This window comes from Bombina bombina, chromosome 3, assembly GCF_027579735.1.
Source record: "Bombina bombina isolate aBomBom1 chromosome 3, aBomBom1.pri, whole genome shotgun sequence".
Lineage (NCBI taxonomy): Eukaryota > Metazoa > Chordata > Amphibia > Anura > Bombinatoridae > Bombina > Bombina bombina.
Window position 1 is genome coordinate 1158039248 of NC_069501.1, and position 17895 is coordinate 1158057142.

Here is a 17895-nt window from a genome sequence, read left to right on the forward strand (position 1 = left end):
TCTTCATCCAAGCCCAAGCGGGGGCTGAAGAAGTCCATCATCGGGCTGAAGAGGTCCATCATCCGGCTGAAGTCTTGATCCAAGCGGGCGCTGAAGAGGTCCATCATCGGGCTGAAGTCTTCTATCAAGCGGCATCTTCAATCTTCATCCATCCGGAGCGGAGCCATCTTCTTCCAGCCGACGCCTACTCGCCGAATGATGGTTCCTTTAAATGACGTCATCCAAGATGGCGTCCCTAGAATTCCGATTGGCTGATAGGATTCTATCAGCCAATCGGAATTAAGGTAGGAAAATTCTGATTGGCTGATGGAATCAGCCAATCAGATTCAAGTTCAATCCGATTGGCTGATCCAATCAGCCAATCAGATTGAGCTCGCATTCTATTGGCTGTTCCGAAATTATTCTTCATGGTTCATATCGATGCTGAAATTTTTAACAAATTTATAATTTAAAACAATAATAATTGTTTTATTGTTTTTACTTCTATTTCTTTTTTTTAAAGCTGGGATGTAATTGTGAAAAACAAGCACATTTTAGTTTCAGCATCATGCATAGCAATTTCTTATTGGAGGATTAGATTTTGCCACCAATAAGCAAGCTTAAAAAAGTTTATAAATCTAACATGGGTTAGGCTCCAAAGCCTAACATTACTGGTTTTTAAATAAAGATATCAAGATAACTATGAACATTTTTAATCTTATTTAATTATAAAGTTGATAACAATTCCATGTATAGATAGATTCCATGTATAGATAGATAGTGATGTCGCCAACCTAAAATTTTGCGTTCGCGAACGGCGAACGCGAACTTCCGCAAATGTTCGCGAACCGGGCGAACCGCCATTGACTTCAATGGGCAGGCGAATTTTAAAACCCACAGGGACTCTTTCTAGCCACAATAGTGATGGAAAAGTTGTTTCAAGGAGACTAACACCTGGACTGTGGCATGCCGGAGGGGGATCCATGGCAAAAAAATTACATAGTTGATGCAGAGTCTGGTTTTAAGCCATAAAGGGCATAAATCACCTAACATTCCTAAATTGTTTGGAATAACGTGCTTTAAAACATCAGGTATGATGTTGTATCGATCAGGTAGTGTAAGGGTTACGCCCGCTACACAGTGACAGACCAAACTCCCCGTTTAACGCACCGCAAACAACCGCAAACAGTCTATTTGCACAACCACGAGATCTATAGATTTGATAGATTGATACATAGATTACATAGATCAATAGATGCAATATACATTTGATAGATACCAATTACATAGATCAAAAGATGCAATATACATTTGATAGATACGAATTACATAGATCAAAAGATGCAATTTACATTTGATAGATACGAATTACATAGATCAAAAGATGCAATATGCATTTGATAGATACGAATTACATGGATCAAAAGATGCAATATACATTTGATAGATACGAATTACATCAATAGATGCAATATACATTTGATAGATACGAATTACATAGATCAAAAGATGCAATATACATTTGATAGATATGAATTCCATAGATCAATAGATGCAATATACATTTGATAGATACGAATTCCATAGATCAATAGATGCAATATACATTTGATAGATATGAATTGCATAGATCAATAGATGCAATATACATTTGATAGATGTGAATTGCATAGATCAATAGATGCAATATACATTTAATAGATACGATTGATAGTTAGATAGATAAATAGCTAATTTGAAAGATATATAATTTCCCAGACAGAGAATTACAAAGACATGCGGTCTGTGACCCATGGTAAGGTTACTTCCTTTTGCACAATCAAGTATACCAGTTGCAGAGGTTCTGACCCTGTATTCTGGCTGCACCTCTCCCTGCAAGAGAGATCTGTTACAGAGTCTGTGGGCCTGTATGCAAAGAGCTGGCCTGCCTAAATGGAGCAGCAAGGCAGATCAAAAGATGCAATATACAATTGATAGATAAGAATTACATAGATCAAAAGATGCAATATACATTTGATAGATACGAATTACATAGATCAAAAGATGCAATATACATTTGATATATACAAATTACATAGATCAAAAGATGCAATATACATTTGATAGATATGAATTACATTGATCAAAAGATGCAATATACATTTGATAGATACAAATTACATGGATCAAAAGATGCAATATACATTTGATAGATATGAATAACATAGATCAAAAGATGCAATATACATGTGTTAGATACGAATTACAGAGATCAATAGATGCAATATATATTTGATTAATACGATTGATAGTTATATAATTTCCCTGACAGAGTATAACAATAAGACATGTGGTCTGGGACCGTGGTGTGTTAAGTACTAAGTAGTACTATTCTTAGCAGTTTAATACCTGTTACTCCCCCTATCGGGGGAGGTCTACAAATATGAGTGGTGCTACTAACTTGGCAAGTGGGCCTGGCACACACGCTGGCAGGCAGGCAACTTCAATTAGATTACACTAACAGACTGATATTTCACAGTCAAAAAAGTTTTTTAAAAAAATATTTACACTACTGTTAAAACAAATATGATTGGTGGCACTAGTTGGAAAGTGGGCCTGGCACACACGCTGGCAGGCAGGCAGGCAACTGCAATTAAATAACACTAGCAGACTGAAGTAAAAAAAAAATAAAAAAAAAATTACACTAATGTTACAACAGATAGGAGTGGTGGCACTGAGGATGGAAGTAGGCACAGTATATGCTGGGAGCCTGACACACAGGCTGGCACTAGTGGCAGGCTGGCCCGGCAACTGCAATTAAATAACACTAGCAGACTGATGTAAAAGTTTTTTTTTTTTACAAAATTTACACTAATGTTACAACAGATAGGAGTGGTGGCACTGAGGATGGAAGTAGGCACAGTATATGCTGGGAGCCTGACACACAGGCTGGCACTAGTGGCAGGCTGGCCTGGCAAATAAAATTAAATAACACTAGCAGACTGATGTAAAAGTTTTTTTAAAAAATTTTTTCACTAATGTTACAACAGATAGGAGTGGTTGCACTGAGGATGGAAGTAGGCACAGTATATGCTGGGAGCCTGACACACAGGCTGGCACTAGTGGCAGGCTGGCCTGGCAACTAAAATTAAATAACACTAGCAGACTGATGTAAAAGTTTTTTTTTACAAAAGTTACACTAATGTTACAACAGATATGAGTGGTGGCACTGAGGAAGGAAGTAGGCACTGTATATGCTGGGAGCCTGACACACAGGCTGGCACTAGTGGCAGGCTGGCCTGGCAACTACAATTAAATAACACTAGCAGACTGATGTAAAAAAAATTTTTAAAAAAATTTACACTAATGTTACACCAGATATGAGTGGTGGAAAACAGAGAAATTAGGCACAGTATATGCTATGGGCCTGATACACAGGCCTGATGGAAAATGAAATTAGATTACACTAGCAAACTGATGTAAAAGTTTTTTTTTAAAATTCACACTAATGTTACACCAGATATCAGTGGTGGCACAGAGCAATTAATCACAGTATATGCTGTGGGCCTGACACACAGGCCTGATGGAAAATGAAATTAGATTACACTAGCAAACTGATGTAAAAATTTTTTTTTTTTAAATTTACACTAATGTTACACCAGATATCAGTGGTGGCACAGAGCAATTAATCACAGTATATGCTGTGAGCCTCACACACAGGCTGACAGGCAGGCAAATGCAATTAGATTACAAAAAAAAAGACTGAAGTTCTAGCCCTAAAAAGGGCTTTTTGGGCTGAAGTTCTAGCCCTTAAAAGGGCTTTTTGGGGTGATGTCCTTACAGCAGAGATTAGATGAGTCCTTCAGGACAGTAGTGGACACTGAATACACTAGCCTAGCTATCAATTTCCCTATAAAATCACCAGCAGCAGCACTAACCCTCCTCTCACTAAGAATGCAGGATCGTAATGAATCTAAAATGGCTGCTGCCCGGGAGCTGGGAGGGTCTGGGAGGGAGTGTCTGCTGCTGTTTTTTTTTTTAATTTACACTAATGTTACACCAGATATCAGTGGTGGCACAAAGCAATTAATCACAGTATATGCTGTGGGCCTGACACACAGGCCTGATGGAAAATGAAATTAGATTACACTAGCAAACTGATGTAAAAGTTTTTTTTTTTTTAATTTACACTAATGTTACACCAGATATCAGTGGTGGCACAGAGCAATTAATCACAGTATATGCTGTGGGCCTGACACACAGGCCTGATGGAAAATGAAATTAGATTACACTAGCAAACTGATGTAAAAGTTTTTTTTTTTTTTAATTTACACTAATGTTACACCAGATATCAGTGGTGGCACAGAGCAATTAATCACAGTATATGCTGTGGGCCTGACACACAGGCCTGATGGAAAATGAAATTAGATTACACTAGCAAACTGATGTAAAAGTTTTTTTTTTTAAATTTACACTAATGTTACACCAGATATCAGTGGTGGCACAGAGCAATTAATCACAGTATATGCTGTGAGCCTGACACACAGGCCTGATGGAAAATGAAATTAGATTACACTAGCAAACTGATGTAAAAGTTTTTTTTTTTTAAATTTACACTAATGTTACACCAGATATCAGTGGTGGTACAGAGCAATTAATCACAGTATATGCTGTGGGCCTGACACACAGGCCTGATGGAAAATGAAATTAGATTAAACTAGCAAACTGATGTAAAAGTTGTTTTTTTTTAATTTACACTAATGTTACAACAGATATCAGTGGTGGCACAGAGCAATTAATCACAGTATATGCTGTGAGCCTCACACACAGGCTGACAGGCAGGCAAATGCAATTAGATTACAAAAAAAAAGACTGAAGTTCTAGCCCTAAAAAGGGCTTTTTGGGCTGAAGTTCTAGCCCTTAAAAGGGCTTTTTGGGGTGATGTCCTTACAGCAGAGATTAGATGAGTCCTTCAGGACAGTAGTGGACACTGAATACACTAGCCTAGCTATCAATTTCCCTATAAAATCACCAGCAGCAGCACTAACCCTCCTCTCACTAAGAATGCAGGATCGTAATGAATCTAAAATGGCTGCTGCCCGGGAGCTGGGAGGGTCTGGGAGGGAGTGTCTGCTGCTGTTTTTTTTTTTTAATTTACACTAATGTTACACCAGATATCAGTGGTGGCACAAAGCAATTAATCACAGTATATGCTGTGGGCCTGACACACAGGCCTGATGGAAAATGAAATTAGATTACACTAGCAAACTGATGTAAAAGTTTTTTTTTTTAAATTTACACTAATGTTACACCAGATATCAGTGGTGGCACAGAGCAATTAATCACAGTATATGCTGTGAGCCTGACACACAGGCCTGATGGAAAATGAAATTAGATTACACTAGCAAACTGATGTAAAAGTTTTTTTTTTTTAAATTTACACTAATGTTACACCAGAAATCAGTGGTGGCACAGAGCAATTAATCACAGTATATGCTGTGAGCCTGACACACAGGCCTGATGGAAAATGAAATTAGATTACACTAGCAAACTGATGTAAAAGTTTTTTTTTTTTAAATTTACACTAATGTTACACCAGATATCAGTGGTGGTACAGAGCAATTAATCACAGTATATGCTGTGGGCCTGACACACAGGCCTGATGGAAAATGAAATTAGATTACACTAGCAAACTGATGTAAAAGTTGTTTTTTTTTAATTTACACTAATGTTACAACAGATATCAGTGGTGGCACAGAGCAATTAATCACAGTATATGCTGTGAGCCTGACACACAGGCCTGATGGAAAATGAAATTAGATTACACTAGCAAACTGATGTAAAAGTTTTTTTTTTTAAATTTACACTAATGTTACACCAGAAATCAGTGGTGGCACAGAGCAATTAATCACAGTATATGCTGTGGGCCTGACACACAGGCCTGATGGAAAATGAAATTAGATTACACTAGCAAACTGATGTAAAAGTTGTTTTTTTTTAAATTTACACTAATGTTACACCAGATATCAGTGGTGGCACAGAGCAATTAATCACAGTATATGCTGTGGGCCTGACACACAGGCCTGATGGAAAATGAAATTAGATTACACTAGCAAACTGATGTAAAAAATTTTTTTTTTTTTAAATTTACACTAATGTTACACCAGATATGAGTGGTGGCACAGAGCAATTAATCACAGTATATGCTGTGAGCCTCACACACAGGCTGACAGGCAGGCAAATGCAATTAGATTACAAAAAAAAAAAAAAAGACTGAAGTTCTAGCAGAGATTAGATGAGTCCTTCAGGACTGTAGTGGACACTGAATACACTAGCCTAGCTATCAATTTTCCTATAAAATCACCAGCAGCAGCACTAACCCTCCTCTCACTAAGAATGCAGGATCGTAATGAATCTAAAATGGCTGCTGCCCGCGAGCTGGGAGGGTCTGGGAGGGAGTGTCTGCTGCTGATTGGCTCAAATGTGTCTGCAGACTGTGAGATACAGGGTCAAAGTTTCCTCAATGATGACAAATAGGGGGCGGATCGAACATCGCATATGTTCGCCTGCCGCAGCGAACGCGAACAAGATAAGATCGCCAGGAACTGTTCTCCGGCGAACTGTTCGCGACATCACTATAGATAGATAACAATTCCAATATAGTTGATTATTATGCCTTTAAGAAATATATTCATGTTAAAGTCATGTATACCAACACAGGAAAGCGCACAATGATATCTAAATAGCGCACAACCTAATATTAATCTAAAAACAATTTAATAAACTTACATGTCCTTAAAAGGCTCCTAATGGATTGGTAAAATTGTGGTTCTCTACGTCTAATATCACTGTAGCGTCTCAAACATTGACGTCTGGTCCTTTTAATTTTTTGATACACGATACATTCTACGTATCATTTCGTATATAGTTTTGTCCGTTTCATCTTGCATGACTCCTCGGACACCCCCTAAGCGTTTTGGAAAATATCCGTCCATCACATACACTAGAATTATCATTTCCCCAGATGTGAATGGTGTAAGTCTCTTCATTCTTCCTGGTCACATAGCAACTTTCTAAATGGGTGTGTCGCATCTATAAAGCTTCTAAATCTCGCATTATTCAGTGTTTCTACAAAATTTGTTATATTTTAGTAAAATGTTCTAAATATTTACACAAATTAATTTTCAAGTTGTACTATTTATTGTAAGTCTAGCTTTTTTTATCCGATGAAAACAAAAATATGTGAATAATAATTAATGTTAAATGTAATTTAAGTTTTCAGTAGAATTGTCTAAGTTCAATATAGTTATCAATAGTATATTTTATGTTAGTTTGTAATGTAGTATAGAGAGTCATGTAATTATAGATTGTTATTAGTTTTTTGTTTATATAGTTATTATCTAATCTGTATATTTGAAATGAAAAATAAAGTTTGATTATTAATCAATCGTTAATGTGACATCTTTAAAAAATGTATTGATATTGATTTTTAATGGTTATATAGACACACATATGCAGCATGGGCTAATAAAGAAGTCGATTTTAGAATTTTTAAAATTTTTTAAATCATAGCTACTAATTTGAATTTATAGACTTTATATACCTTTCACATCTATTTCGATGATAGAAAAAATAAGACTGGTGTTCTATGTTATCCTTCAAAAACTAAATACATATGTGTATATTGATATTTTCATCATCTAAGGGTATCTATTCAAATAATGTTTTTTAATAACATCAGTCAGTTACTTTATGGATAACTTTTTGAAACCTGCGTCATATTGATAATACGATTGTTTCTATTTATAACATACAATTGTAAAAATAAAAAAAATAAAAGAAATTCACACTCTCACAATATCTCAGATGAAAAAAAAAAATTTTATTCACAATTTAAAAAAATAAAAATAATTTTAATGACATAAAAATATAAATCACGTGAATAAACTGTATTTATGAAATCAATCATTAAAATAGTTTCCGGCAACATAATTTATGGCGTTAATGGCCTGTCTTGTTGGTGCGTCGTTGCAGATGACCCCCGGGAAGTACTCAAAGGAGATTTTGTTAGCATCCTCAATTTCACATCCTCGTCTTATTGCTATGTTATGAAGAATACAGCATACCAGAATTATCTTTGCAACCTTTTCTGGAGCATACTGCATCACACCACCTGAATGGTCAAGACAACAAAAGCGCATTTTTAACAATCCAAAAGCTCTCTCGATGATTCCTCGGGTGGATCTGTGTGCCTCGTTGAATTCAACCTCACATCTTCTTCGAGGATTATTATATGCAGCGTCACCTATAAAAAATTAAAAAATTAAAGATTAACATTTATAATATGATAAAGATGATAAATTTAAAGTCAATTAAGTTTGTTATTGAGGTACATATATCATCATTAAACTCAATAACATAATGAAAGTAACAATTCAAATACAACTACACTTATTTTACATAGCTTAAAAAAAATAGATTTATTTACCTAACAGCCATCCTTCAGGCATCTCTCCATCCTCAAACTTAAGATATAAACCAGACTGACGCAAGATATACAAATCATGGCAGGATCCAGGGAAGTTAGAACGGACACTGATTATTTTCATGTTATGGTCACACACCATCTGAACGTTGAGAGAATGGTACTGTTTTCGGTTCCGGTAAACTTCCTCACGTTCTCGTGCTGGTTTGACTGCCACATGTTTGCAATCGATGGCTCCAAGGTCATTGGGCATTCCTGACATTCTATAAAAGTTAGACTTCACAGATTGCCAATCTTCAGGAGTCGTTGGAAGGCACACGTACCTTGGAAAGACCACCATCAATGCATCAATGATTTTGGTTAGGTGCCTCAAAAAAGCAGACTGGCTGATGCCAATTATAACGCTAGACACAGCTTGGAATGAACCGGTGGCAAAAAAGTGTAAGGCTGCCAACAGTTTTAATAGTCCGGGTATAGCTTGTGAACGTGCTGTCATAGGCTCCAAGAATTCTGATATTTCATTGTAAAGTTCCATAATAGCTTCTCTGTCCAAACGGAATCTCTGGATAATCTCCCGATCAGAAATGGCTTCCAAACCCATACGTGGAAGGAAAACTCTAGGGACTCTCATTCTTCAACCTCTCCTTCTTTGCAATCCATTGTTTTCAACTGGTGCCTGTATAGCCATTCTCCCTTGTAATTGAATCAATCTGAATAGAAACATATGTAAAAGTGTCTCCATCTTCATTTAGTGATCCAAAAACCAATAATGAAACTATTGTAGTCTAGTCCTTTCACTTAAGTACTTCAACCTGGCGTCTGTTTGATACCCCCTATAGTTTTCTATTGTATTCGCTACCTAAATGGTTGCAAAGCAAATCACGCAAAGTTAGAGTGAATAGAAACATATGTAAAAGTGTCTCCATCTTCATTCAGTGATCCAAAAACCAATAATGAAACTATTGTAGTCTAGTCCTTTCACTTAAGTACTTCAACCTGGCGTCAGTTTGATACCCCCTATAGTTTTCTATTGTATTCGCTACCTAAATGGTTGCGAAGCAAATCACGCAAAGTTAGAGTGAAAGTTGTAGCGGACGGATTACTTGTAACATTGATAATTTCCGATTAGAGCGAATTTCCGTGCGATCGATCATGTAGTAAGTGGAAAAAGGGTTAGGAACGATTAGTTGTGTAAAATTACGATCGCTGATGAAAAATAGTGTTTTTTCAATTCGATCGCGGATTAGTAACTAAGAGATGCAGATCGTGAGCGAATTTTGACGCGGAAATACAGACGAAGGGTCACTTTGATGCTTAGTACATGGCACCCTATTGGAAGAAGGAGTTATTGTGGTTGTGATATACAAAGTCCTGAAGTAAGCACGCCTGAGTCTTTTGCTTGTGACTTTCAACTTCTAATATGCACTCTAATACATCTGCGCTATATTTTTAATTGGATCGCAGTTAGAGCTTGAGCGGGGGGGGGGGGGGGGGGGGAATTGAGCGCCACTTGTAATCTGGCCTATATGTGGATTGTGCATGACAATTCCTGATTGCATTTTGATCTATTGTTACTTGGTATATTTCTAGCAAAGCTAATTGCATCTAATTCTATACTACAAAAGGAAGCCCTTTTCAGTATTATGTTTCTTAGTTGCCACAAGTACATTACTTCTAAATTATATTCCTTTTCATCTCAATTATATTTAGTAATTAATTATCTAACATATAAATTTTATCATCTAGTTATTTCTTTTAGTCAAAGCCCTTTGCCCTTAGCCCATTAAGTTCCAAAACCCAAAACCTGACCTGCACTTAACCCCTTACAGCTGAAATTCAACACACTAATCAGAACTTCCCCAGTGTATTTAATTCTTACCTCATCTAACCCCTTAACCATGACCCCTCATGTATGGGAACCCCACTAAGACCCCCACTAATGAACCCTCCACCCTAACCATCTCCCACTAAAGTAGCCAACCACTTTAAGGGACTCCCACTATGGGATCCGCCATAATAAGGTTATTTTTTGTAGAGCACCCATTGAAGCCTATGGGAAGGAGTTAGCGAGGTTGTGATATTTGAAGTCCTGAATTTTGCGTTCCTTCCTTCACTCATGCGCTAACTTTTTACTTTCAATTTGCAATATGCGCGCTAATCGGCCACACTAAATTAGCGCTCCACTTGTAATCTGTCCCTAAACATGTTATATTACAATATATAAATGTTTAAAGGGACACTGAACCCAAATTTTTTCTTTCGTGATTCAGATAGAGCATGCAATTTAAGCAACTTTCTAATTTACTCCTATTATCAAATTTTCTTCATTCTCTTGATATCTTTATTTAAAATACAAGAATGTAAGTTTAGATACTGGCCCATTTTTGGTGAACAACCTAGGTTGTTCTTGCTGATTGGTGGATACATTTTCTTTGTTCTCTTGCTATTTTTTAATTGAAAAAGAAGAAATCTAAGCCTTTTTTGGTTCAGACCTCTGGACAGCACTTTTTATTGATGGAGGAATTTATCCACCAATCAGCAAGAACAACCTAGGTTGTTCACCAAAAATGGGCCGGCATCTAAACTTACATTCTTGCATTTCAAATAAAGATACCATTAAATTAGATACCAGTAAATTAGAAAGTTGCTTAAAATTTCATGCTCTATCTGAATCACAAAAGAAAAAAATTGGGTTCAGTGTCCCTTTAATGCCCTTTTAATGTGCCTTTAATTTTGATTCCCTGTTATCTAGCACAAGATGTGCTGTGTAGTTAATTGAGTACATATGCTGTATTTACCATATACTGTATATAGGCTTCCTGTAATTTTTTCTGTTATTAATGCCTGTCAGCACAATGTCAAAACAATATAAAAAAATAAATACATTTAAAAAGCAGGAAAAGTAAATTATTACGTTTTAATTTTTGTTGTTTAAAAAGAAAGATAATCCCCCAGTTTTGCATCACCAACACAGTTATAATAATACACATTTTACCTCTTTGATTACCTTGTATCTAAGCTTCTGCTGACTGCCCCCTTATTTCAGTTCTTTTGACGGACTTGCATTTTAGCCAATCAGTGCTTACTCCTAGGTCACTTCACGTCCATGAGCTCAATGTTACCTATATGAAACACATGAACTAATGCCATCTAGTGGGCAAAATGCATTCAGATTAGAGGCAGTCTTTAAGGTCTAAGAAATTAGCATATGAACCTCCTAGGTTTAGCTTTCAACTAAGAATACCAGGAGAACAAAGCAAAATTGCTGATAAAAGTAAATTGGGAAGTTGTTTAAAATTGCATGCCCTATTTAGATCATGAAAGTTTTTTTGGGACTTGACTGTCCCTTTAAAAGAATTTAAATCATGAAAGTTTTTTTGGGACTTGACTGTCCCTTTAAAATAATTTAATAATTCTGATACTATTCATATTTTCTTCATTTCCAAATACCTGTTACCTCTGTGCAGTACTTTACCTTGCTTTATCATTTTTAACTTTCTTAAACTCCATGATAAACTAAACAATTGAATAATATAACTAATACTTATAAAATGTCAGGGCACAAATAAAACAATTATTTTAATATTATTAAAGTTTTTGTTTTGTTTTTAATATTTAATACTATTTAAATTTGCATTACCAGAACTTTCTGCCAAAGAATACTCAGATTTTCATAATTTGTTTAAAATATTTGAAATCTGTAATAAAAAATTACATTGATTTTACGACAAAAACAACATAAATACAGGTTGTTAAAATAAATAAATAAATAAATAAATAAATACATATTACTATAATGTATATATGATTTTTGGTATTATATTATTATTATACATAATAATAATAATAATAATCATGATTTATAATTGTCTTTAAAACAAATCAATTTTTTTTTAAAAGGCAACAATGACCTTAAATGAACAGAGTGCTAATCTTTAAAAAAAAAAAAGATTTTTTTGTGAAAAAGAGTCAGCCTGTGGCCTGTAGATTTTTTTTCTTGCCTATTTAGTCACATATTTTCGAACTCCTTACATTTTATTTCAAAAGATTCCACGTTCAGGAAAATGTATTTCCCAGAAGGCAATAAACCTTTAATACATTCTTTTGTAGAAGCCATTTTATATCACAGTTTCGCGTGTTTTCTAGGTCTTTGGAGTCTATGTACAATACCCAAGTCACCAAGAATTCATCATTAAAATGTAAATGTGTTTCTCCTGCTCTCCACTTTTGAACAATGCTTTTATTCTCTTATAAAGAATAATATGAAAAATGGTTCTATTCTCCTATGAAGAGTAATATGAAGAATGAATCCCAATTGCAAAACTAATGAACATTTGTATATTTAAATTCAGAATTGTTATGTTAATGTAAACCCCTTAGCATTGTATTTTCTTATTCAGATTATAGCAAATATTAAAACGTTTGTGTTTCAATAATGTTTAATGGTTTTGTCTTTAGACAAACACATGCACACATATTTTCTTTATACATATACACACACCCACACCCTGTATACTAAAGGTAGTTACTTAGGTCAAGTGGACAGGATTCAAGTGTTGTGAACCTTGTCAGCATTTTATCGCAAATTGTGGGGTGAATGTGTTCCCCATTTTTATCATTGCATGAGGGAACACGTGCAATACCGCCCTCCTACCCTCATGCAACCATTTGTGTTAGAGTAGGGTTTGCTAATTAACCCGATCAAATGAATCCGGGGTGATTTTCATTGGCCAACTCCAGTTTGGTGGAGAGTGTTTTAAACTGCTGCTTCATAAATATCAGTTGCAGGCTCAAATGAGCGAGCCTGCAACCGATTGAGGCATTCGCCTTCTAATAAATCTTGCCCTTAATCTATAGATACATTTGAATTAAAGTCAGTTTTCAGGATACAATAATTTTAATCACAATAACTGAAGGCTAGTGGGATAGAAGGAATGGAATACAGTAATACCTCATTGTAAATATAATATTTATTAGGATTTTTTTTTTCATATAAAACATTTTAAAGGAAGGTTTCCATGCCCCTGATATGGGTACTGCAGCTTGTTAGGAAGGGAATACAGCACAATTTGCCTTGCAAAGTAAAAAGTAAAATACAGAAAAACTAAGGGCCGGATTACAAGTGGAGCGCTATCATATTACAAGTGGCTCACTGTTAAAATTACTGCAAATTTGTTTGCGCAAACTCGTAGCGTTGAGCAGTAATATGCACTCATATTACAAGTTGAAAGTAAATGTGATCACACAAACGCAATTGCATTTACTGCTCAAACTTTTTACGCAACCTGAGAGGTCTCCGGAGGAAACAGTTGCACTAAACTACACTATGGACCCCTAAACCGCCACCCCCCTCACATTGCAAACTACCTCTTCACACTATTAACTCCTAAACTGCTACACCCCCCCCCCCCCCCCCACTGCAAAGTAAGCTTCTACACTGCTAAACCCTTAAACCACCACAAAGTAAGCTTCTATATTATTAACCCCTAAAATGCCAGCCCCCCACATTGAAAAGTTCCCACTATACTATTAACACCTAAACCGCCAGCCTCCCTAACACAACATAACCCACTAACATCTTTTTTTTAAAAAACAGTAATTTATTTTATTTTTTTAGGTTTTTTTTTTTGTTTTGTTTTTTTTAATGGTAGGTTGTTGTTGTTTTTTAAAACAGTAATGCCAGTTTTTGTTTTTTTAAAGGTAAGATTAGATATTTTTTTTACTTTCACAGGTAAGTTTTTTGAGGTAGTTTTTTTTTTTGGTAAAGTAGGGTTAGTCTATTTTGGGTTAACTTAGGGGGTGTTAGGTTAGGGGGTTTACATGTTAGTATGTTATTTTGCATTAGGGGGGCTGGCAGTTTAGGGGTTAATAGTGTAGTAGCTTACTTTGCGTTGGGGGCTGGCAGTTTAGGGGATAAAAGTGTAGTGGGGACTTTGTGGTAGGTTATGGGTTTATGGGTTATTAGAGTAGGGGTCTTATTGTGATTCAGGCTACTGCGCGAGTAGGGTTTTTTGTTTTTCCACTTTTTTTGCTCCATTGACTTCTTTGGGGGAATAGGTTATCTCACGAGAGTGTAAATTCGGCTTTTTGCACTCGTTGGGTTATTGCTGGAGTGATGATGTTTTACTTTTATCTCGCAATACCAACGCAACCCGACAAGCACAAAAGGTTTACTGCTAGCGCGGTTACCACTCTAGCGAAAGCACAAATTACCGCTCTACTTTTAATCTAACCCTAAATTCGCTTTTTTTAATTATATGTAAGGTGTAGGGCTAAAATATTATTTAAAAAAAAGCATCAAGATGTCATATTTTATATATGGGAATTATCAAACAAATAATTTTACTGTGGTCCCCGCAGTGACCTAAGCAGTGTTTTTTAATCATGCCACACTTAGGCCTAGATTTAGAGTTCGGCGTTATCCGTAAAAACCAGCGTTAGAGGCTCCTAACGCGGGTTTCTTACGCACTCCGGTATTTAGAGTTTATTTACCGCCACTCAAAATACACCTAACGCTCACCTTTCTACCGCCACCTCAGACCCAGTAGTAAACATATACCGCAAAAAAAAACATCCACGAATCACAAAACAAATATTACACAAAGTACACTTACACTCATACAAACACAACACTATCTTTATTTTTCTTATTTTTTATTTTTTCGTTAAAATACAAAGGATTAAAGTTGCGAGATCTCTGGTGTTTGAAAAAAATCCACACAAATCCATTTTCCCATTGACTTACATGGACATACGGGAAAAGACCCTCATATACCTACATCTAACGAATAACATTATCACAAACATACACTCATCGATGCATACAAACAATATACACTACATGACATACACAAAATATTTATTTATTACAAAAAGAACACGATTTATTTACTTTTTCACACAAGATCATGACGTCACTCACTTTACGAGGAAAACCAGTCTTAGAAAAAAAAAATAGAAATCTTTGGAGCCTCCATTGACTTCTATTGGGAAGACGTGCTCGTGCACGCGAAACCCTCATTTCCCTAACGCACGCAAATAGCGTAGACTGAAAAACTCCAAATACCAGCGCTAGAAAATACATGATTTCATGCGTTAGACCCAGCTATGATAAATAGATCAAGAAATGACTATTTCCCTATGGTGGACTTATGTTTTTTAATATTAAATATTCACCACACCATAAATCTTTTTAACACTTTTAGATTACATCAACTACAAATCCCCATCACTAGTAACACATTATTATTTCAATAAAATTACATTTACAATTAAAATAAAATTCAATACACATTTGTGGATTCACAAACACTACACAATGGGAAACATCTCTCATTTACCTTTATTATTGCATTTCAGTTATTCAACTCATATGCTTGCAGCAACAGCATATCTACATATGCTTAACACATGATCAGTCATGGATGCACATACATTACGTTTAACATTCACTCATACATGTGCATTCAAATGATGGGGGAAAAACACATTACATTCTCTCTAGGAATCACAAAACACAACATATGGATTTTACTGTACTTTTAACATCATGATTCCATCACCAGAAACCATTAGGAATTACGTACAACACGAACATCATTACACCAGATTACAGATGTCACTTTATGGGAAGGAACAACAATGCCAGACCGCTATATAGAAGTCAGCATATGTGGGACACAATCACAATATATACGTACATGTACATAACACGCATCACCCATCACGCAACCACAAAGCACACATTTAGATTTTATTCAGCACACAATAACAATGTAGCACAATACAACAACACAATGAGGATTTCACAACTACATAGGCAGGTTAATAATATCATGACGTCATTACAAGATTCAACCATACACATCACAGATTCACCACTGTACCGCCCCTTTAGGAACTTTAACACTCAATACTACAATACAACATATACGTAAACCACACTTTTGAACAGCATTATTATGGAGATTTCAATGGGACAATTAAGAAATATTGTCAGATCGCAAATCAATTATATATACAATACTACAGATGGCAGCCGGAAGTTATTCAGTATTCGTGCAATTTTTATGGGACGCATACAATATTGTCAGATATAAAATCACTTATATATACAATACTACAGATGGCAGACGGGAAGTTCTGAATTATTATTGCCATTTGGAAGGGACGCATACAATATTGACAGCTCGGCAATCACTTATATATACAATACTACAGATGACAGCCGGAAGTTATTCAGTATTAGTGCCATTTTAATGGGACGCATACAATATTGACAGCTCGGCAATCACTTATATATATAATACTACAGATGGCGGACGGGAAGTTCGCAATTATTATTGCGATTTTAAAGGGACGCGTACAATATTGACATCTCGGCAATCACTTATATATACAATACTACAGATGACAGCCGGAAGTGCTTCAGTATTAGTGCGATTTGAATGGGACGCATACAATATTGACAGCTCGGCAATCACTTATATATACAATACTACAGATGGCAGACGGGAAGTTATTCAGTATTAGTGCGATTTGAATTGGACGCATACAATATTGACATCTCGGCAATCACTTATATATACAATACTACAAATGACAGCCGGAAGTTCTTCAGTATTAGTGCGATTTGAAAGGGACGCATACAATATTGACATCTCGGCAATCACTTATATACACAATACTACAGATGACAGCCGGAAGTTATTCAGTATTAGTGCCATTTTAATGGGACGCATACAATATTGACATCTCGGCAATCACTTATATATACAATACTACAGATGACAGCCGGAAGTGCTTCAGTATTAGTGCGATTTGAATGGGACGCATACAATATTGACAGCTCGGCAATCACTTATATATACAATACTACAGATGGCAGACGGGAAGTTCGGAATTATTATTGCGATTTTAAAGGGACGCATACAATATTGACTGCTCGGCAATCACTTATATATACAATACTACAGATGACAGCCGGAAGTTCTTCAGTATTAGTGCGATTTGAAAGGGACGCATACAATATTGACATCTCGGCAATCACTTATATACACAATACTACAGATGACAGCCGGAAGTTATTCAGTATTAGTGCCATTTTAATGGGACGCATACAATATTGACATCTCGGCAATCACTTATATATACAATACTACAGATGACAGCCGGAAGTGCTTCAGTATTAGTGCGATTTGAATGGGACGCATACAATATTGACAGCTCGGCAATCACTTATATATACAATACTACAGATGGCAGACGGGAAGTTCGGAATTATTATTGCGATTTTAAAGGGACGCATACAATATTGACTGCTCGGCAATCACTTATATATACAATACTACAGATGACAGCCGGAAGTTATTCAGTATTATTGAGATTTGAATGGGACGCATACAATATTTACAGCTCGGCAATCACTTATATATACAATACTACAGATGGCA